We start from the raw sequence: 6,782 nt of genomic DNA, 5'->3' as shown, positions 1-6,782 counted from the left end.
ATCTTGCTGCACATACTATTTTGTAATTTGCTTTTTTCACCTGACAATGTTTCTTCACTAGTGGCACTGTATGCTGCTGCAGTATGGGTGTGCTCCAGTTTCTTAACCAATACCCGAGTCATGCATTGGGGTTATTTCCAATTCTTCTCTACTACACACTAAAGCACTTTATTTGCTTTATTTGTTTGCTCCTCACAAGAACCCTGAAAGGTTCTTGCACACCATTCTCATCTTCCAGTGACCAAGGAGGAGTCTCTGCTTGGAGAAGACCAGGACAGGCCAGGGTTGCTCAGCAGAACCCCGCATTCAGGAATGCTGACCTGGCCAGGGCTCTATCCCCAGCAGCTTTGCCTGGGCTGCTTGGAGCTGTGGCGGGGTGGGAATGGGGTGCACAGAGGGGTGCACAGGAGTGTCCACCAGTGACAGAGCAGGCACAGGGACGTGGGGGCAACCCAGTGCTTCCCTGCCCTACTTGCCCCCTTTGGCCTCAGCCTCTGGGTGCTGCCTTGGAACACACACCCTCTTTTGCCCATTTTTAAACTGGGTTGTCTTCCTTTTATTGAGTTGTAAGTGTTCTTTACATATTCTGGATACAAGTTCTTTATCGGATACACGCTTTGCAAATGTTTTCTCCCAGTCTATGTTTTATCTTGTCTTTTCATTTTCTTTCTTTCTTTCTTACTTTTTTTTTTTTGAGACAGAGTCTCAGTCTGTTGCCCAAGCTAGAGTGCCATGGCGTCAGCATAGCTCATAGCAACCTCAAACTCCTGGGCTCAAGCAGTCCTACTGCCTCAGCCTCCTGAGTAGCTGGGATTACAGGCATGTGCCACCATGCCCGGCTAATTTTTTCTATATATATCTTTTAGCTGTCCATATAATTTCTTTCTATTTTTAGTAGAGACGGGGTCTCACTCTTGCTCAGGCTGGTCTCAAACTCCTGACCTCGAGCGATCCTCCTGCCTCGGCCTCCCAGAGTGCTAAGATTACAGGCGTGAGCCACCGCACCCAGCCTTTTCATTTTCTTAACGGTATCTTTTGAAGCACAAAACTTTCTGGTTTTGATGAAGTCCAGTTTATCACTTTTTTTCTTTATAGGTTATGCTCTTGATGTCTTAAGAATTCTTTTTCTCATCCAAGGTCACAAAGATTTTCTCTTATGTTTCCTGCTATTAATATAACCTTTATAGTTTTAACTTTTATATTTAGGTCTATGATCCATTTTGAGTCAATTTAGTGTAGTGTGAAGATCTAAATTCATCTTTTTGCATGTGGATATCCAATGATTTCTACACCAAGTGTTGAAAAGACTATTCTTTCCCCATTGAATTAACTTCACACCTTTGTCAAAAATGTTTACCAGAAGTGTAAGGTTTATTTTTGGACTCTCTGCTCTGATCCATTGATCTATGTGTTTGTCCCCAGGCCAGAACCATACTGTCTTGATTACTGTTGCTTTATAATAATTTGAAATTGGGAGGTGAATGTCCTCCCATTTTGTTCTTCTTTGTCAAATTTCTGTTTTGCTATTCTTTGTCCTTTCTATTTCCATAGATAATATATTTTAGGAGTACTTTATCAATTTTGGGAGTAGGAGAAAGCCTGCTGGAAATTTTATAAAGTGGTATTGAACCTGTAGATCATGTGACATTTCTTCCTTAGCCTGTTAATATGGTGGATGACACTGGCTAATATTTTTTCATTAAAATACTGAGTTTATTTCACACATATATTTCTGTCTCCCTGCCATCTCCATTTGTCTGACCACCACTATTACTGTGTTCTATTATAACATTCCATTCACACTTAAAACTAAGCAAAGAGTGGAGTTCCATCTTTTTTTTTTTTTTTTTGAGACAGGGTGTCACCCAGGCTGGAGTGCAGTGGCATGATCATAGTTCACTACAGCCTTGAATTCCTAGGTTCAAGAGATCCTCCTGTCTCAGCTTCCAGAATAGCTGGGACCACAGGAACATGCACTTTTGGTTGGAGTATCTTGTATAGATTTCCCCACTAGGGCTTTTTCTTCAGTTTCCTCATCATCTTCATCATCATAATCTTCATCATTATCATCTTTATCAGCAGCAAGTTTTACTTTTTTCTGTGGAAACTTGCTACTGCTTCCAGAGGCAGATTGCTTTCCAGATATACTTAAGGGTTTCATATCCCCTTCCTCTTCATCTTCTGAACTCTGTATCTTCCTCCACAGCTACTAAGTGCTAGTAATATGCACAGACCCTGGACCATACTTTGACTGTAAGACCACAGGTAGTGTTATTCCAAAGCCCCCAAGAGAAACTGTTAGCTGTACATTTCAAAGTTGCCAGTGTTACTTTAATTGGACCGCTTTCATAATTCATTGCCTCTGCTTCAACAATGTGCAATTCATCCTTTGTACCAGCCCTAGACTGACCATTCTTAAAGATAATTGGTGCTCATTTTCATCGTTGCCCACCTTAAAGTGATCATCTTCATCAGCCTTTAGTTCACAACTGAAGAGATAGTTCTGGAGCCTCAAGAGGCTCTTGTCTATGTCTACTGAATCTTTCACAGGGTGGTGGCAGGCACGTAGGTGGAAGAGAAGGTAGATGGAGATAAATGACTACTGTTCTGGAGAATGGCCACACAGGACAGAATCATACCAGTGAAAGCTACATTGATTAATTTTTGAGTGTTGAAATAGGCTTGCATCACTGGAATAAACCCCACTTGGTCATGCTGTGTAATCCTTTTATATGTTGCTGGATTCAATTCACTAATATTTTATTGAAGATTTTTATGTCTATATTCATGAGAAATATTGGTCTGAGTTTTCTTTCCTTATGATGTGATTGCATGGCTTATGTTTCATTTAACCCATTTACTTGTAATATAATTATTGATATGGTTGGATTTACATCTGCCATTTTGATATTTGTTTTCCTTGGATCTCATATCTTTTTGGTTCCTCTTTTCTTGTTTCCGTTGATATTTTATATGTACCAGTTTAATTCCTTTATTGATTATACACACATATCACACATATAAATTATATGTATATTTAGTGGTTGTACTGAAGATTGTAATATGTATCATAACTTGGTACAATATACTTCAGATCAATACTAACTAAATCCCAGTAGTATATAGAACCTTCTCTTCAGTATTGGTTTATTCCTTTCCCTCTCCTTTGTGATATTAGTGTCATATATATTATATCTTTATATTGTTATAAGCCAATCATTTCATAGTTATTGTCTTATTCAGTTGTATTTTAAATCAATTAAAAGAGAAAAATTCATTTTATTGTATTTTAAATTACATATGTAACTACTTTTACCAATATGCTTCATTTTTTCATGTGGATTTGAATTACATTCTAGTGTCATTTCCTTTTAACCTTTAGTATTTCCTAAAAGGCAGATGTGATAGCAATGAATTATGTCTTTATTCATGTGAGAATATCTTTATTTTGTCTTCATTATCAAAGGTTAGTTTTTCTGGATATAGAATTATTAGGTGACAGGTTTTATTTCATTGAGCACTTAAAATACATTACCCCATGTATTCTTGCCTTCATTGTTTCAGATGAAAGTCAGATGTTAATTTAGTTTTTTGGTGGGCACCTTGTACAATATGAGTAGTTTTCCTTTTTCTGCTTTTAGCATTTTCTTTTTGTCTCTGCCTTTCCACAATTTGGTTATGACATATCTCATTGTGTTCAACCTACTTAGAGTTTGTTGAACTTCCAGGATATGTATATTCATGTTTTATATCAAATTTGGAAAGTTTTTTGCCATTATTTCTTCAAATATTTTTCTGGCCCCCTTTCTCCTTTCTCTACTTCTGAGTGGGGCTTCCATTAAGTGTATGTTAGCACGCCTGATGGTGTCCTCAGCTCTCTAAGTCTCTTTTTATATTTTTCTTTTCTTTTCTTTCTTTCTTTTTTTTTTTTTTTTTTGAGACAGAGTCTCGCTCTGTTGCCTGGGCTAGAGTGAGTGCTGTGGCATCAGCCTAGCTCACAGCAACCTCAAACTCCTGGGCTTAAGGGATCCTACTGCCTCAGCCTCCCAGGTAGCTGGGACTACAGGTATGTGCCACCATGCCCGGCTAATTTTTTTCTATATATATTTTAGTTGGCCAGATAATTTCTTTCTATTTTTAGTAGAGACAGGGTCTCGCTCTTGCTCAGGCTGGTCTCGAACTCTTGACCTCAAGCATCCTCCCGCCTCGGCCTCCCAGAGCCCTAGGATTACAGGCGTGAGCCACCGCGCCCTGCCTTCTTTTTATATTTTTCATTTTTTTTCTGGCCTTCAGCCAGGATAATCTCTATTCATCTATGTTCAAGTTTGCTGATTCCTTTTCCTGCCAACTCAAATCTGCTGTTGTTCTCCTCTTGTGATTCTTTTTTCATTTTATTCATTGTACTTTTCAACTCCAGAATTATTACTTGTTTTTTTTTTTTTTAAGAGAAATGTTTAACCCCTTTATTAGTATTGTCTGCTTGGTAATTCTTTGTCATCATACTTTCTTTTAATTCTTTAAGCATGATTTCCTCTAGTTCTTTTTTTTTTTTTTTTTTTTTTTTTTGGAGACAGAGTCTCACTCTGTTGCCCAGGCTAGAGTGAGTGCCGTGGCGTCAGCCTAGCTCACAGCAACCTCAAACTCCTGAGCTCAAGCGATCCTCCTGTCTCAGCCTCCCGAGTAGCTGGGACTACAGGCATGCACCACCATGCCCGGCTAATTTTTTTTTATATATATTTTTAGCTGTCCATATCATTTCTTTCTATTTTTTAGTAGAGATGGGGTCTCGCTCTTGCTCAGGCTGGTCTCGAACTCCTGAGCTCAAACGATCCGCCCACCTCGGCCTCCCAGAGTGCTAGGATTACAGGCGTGAGCCAGCGCGCCCGGCCTTCCTCTAGTTCTTTGAACACATTTATAATAGCTGGTTTGAAGTCTTTATAAAATGCAACATGTAGACATCCTCAGAGACAGTTTCTAGTGACTGCCTTTTCCCCCATGTATGGAACACAATTTCCTGTGTGTGTGTGTGTGTGTAGTTTGTTTGTTTTGCATGTCTCATAATTATTAAAAACTTGACATTGTAGACAACATATTTTAGCAACTCTGTATTATGATCCCACCCTTCACAGTTTTGTTGAAGCTGTTGTTTTCTGTTTGTTTAGGGACTTGTGGGGACTAATTCTGTGGAGTTTATCATCCCTTCAGTGTGCCACTATTGATGCTTCTGCTCAGGTTTTTAAAAATTCTTTTAATTTTTATGCCTGGCTTCCTTGGGATCACCTGTGGGTTGGCATAGTTTAGTGACAGCCAGTGATTGGTCAGAAGTTGTGGTTATACACCTCAAACTATTATGGCTTCCACTAAGAGGGGTAAATATGTGAGTTTGGGCACACATATTAAGTTTAGGCTGCTTATAAGTCTGTGCTGGCATTCATTTCTGCTGTATAGGGTCTCACATTCATCTAGATATGAGTGAATAATAGGCCCTCTCCAGTATTTTGTGGTCATGAACACAACCTTCCACATCCTGAGGAATATGGGGGGAGCTTGTCAATGCCCGCTATTGCTGTCTCATTTTCCATATCTCCCTGCTAAATTTTTGTCTGGTCTGCTGCTTACCCAAACAATGCTGAAGCCTCAGGCAGCTGCGATGTTGGCTTTCCCCAGTTACTTGCCACCAATATTGCTATTGTTTTTGACAATACCCCTAGGCATGGAGCTTTTCTCTGGAGTTCCAAGTCAGGTCAGCTCCCTCCATTTGTGGTGAGACTTCCATTCCTCATGGCCACTATGCTCACAGAACTATGGATGGGAGCAGCTCTAAGTTTAAATGCCATAGACTTCACTATTCTTACCAAGGTTTGGTAATTTTTCATCAATAAACACTTTTCAATTTGACGTATGCCTTTAGTGAACCTGCCAGTGTTTTAAAATACTTGTTTTTGACAATTTTTTTTTTACAGTTTTATAGTTGCTTTTGGGGGAGGAGATTTGACGAGCTCTTCACTCCACCATTTCATAAGTCACACCTTTGGACAAGTGATTTTTGAGCAAAGTCAAAATATGGAAAAGGGTAGTATTTTTAAACAAATGGTGTGGAAACATTTGGATATTCATATGCAAAGCAAAAGAGAACTTGGATCCATACTTCACACCATATACAAAAATTAACTCAAGGCCGGGCGCGGTGGCTCACGCCTGTAATCCTAGCACTCTGGGAGGCCGAGGTGGGCGGATCGTTCGAGCTCAGGAGTTCGAGACCAGCCTGAGCAAGAGCGAGACCCCATCTTTACTAAAAATAGAAAGAAATTATATAGACAGCTAAATATATATATAGAAAAAATTAGCCGGGCATGGTGGCGCATGTCTGTAGTCCCAGCTACACGGGAGGCTGAGGCAGTAGGATTGCTTGAGCCCAGGAGTTTGAGGTTGCTGTGAGCTAGGCTGACGCCACGGCACTCACTCTAGCCTGGGCAACAGAGTAAGACTCTGTCTCAAAAAAAAAAAAAAAAAAATTAACTCAAAATGGATCACAGACCTAGATGTAAAATTTCTAGAAGAAAACACAGGGAAAAACTCATTATAATATTTGGTTAGGCAAAGATTTAGATATAACACCAAAAGCACAACCCATAAAAGAACAAATTGAAAGACTGGACTTCATCAAAATAAGCAGTTCTGCTATTCAAAAGACATATGATGTGAGAATGAAAGGACAATCCAGAGACTGGGAGGAAGTCTTTGAAAGGATAATGGACTGAAAATGGATTTACATTCAGTAT

General features: G+C 39.4%; 1 pseudogene; it reads right to left on the bottom strand.

Annotated features, from left to right (window-relative positions):
• Positions 1-1,939: 1,939 nt before the first annotated feature.
• LOC138379010 (nucleophosmin pseudogene) lies at positions 1,940-2,903 on the bottom strand (annotated as a pseudogene).
• Positions 2,904-6,782: the final 3,879 nt, after the last annotated feature.

This window comes from Eulemur rufifrons, chromosome 30 (assembly GCF_041146395.1).
Source record: "Eulemur rufifrons isolate Redbay chromosome 30, OSU_ERuf_1, whole genome shotgun sequence".
Classification (NCBI taxonomy): domain Eukaryota; kingdom Metazoa; phylum Chordata; class Mammalia; order Primates; family Lemuridae; genus Eulemur; species Eulemur rufifrons.
Note: the sequence above shows the minus strand (reverse complement) of the source record. Positions and strands in the feature narration are given on the sequence as shown.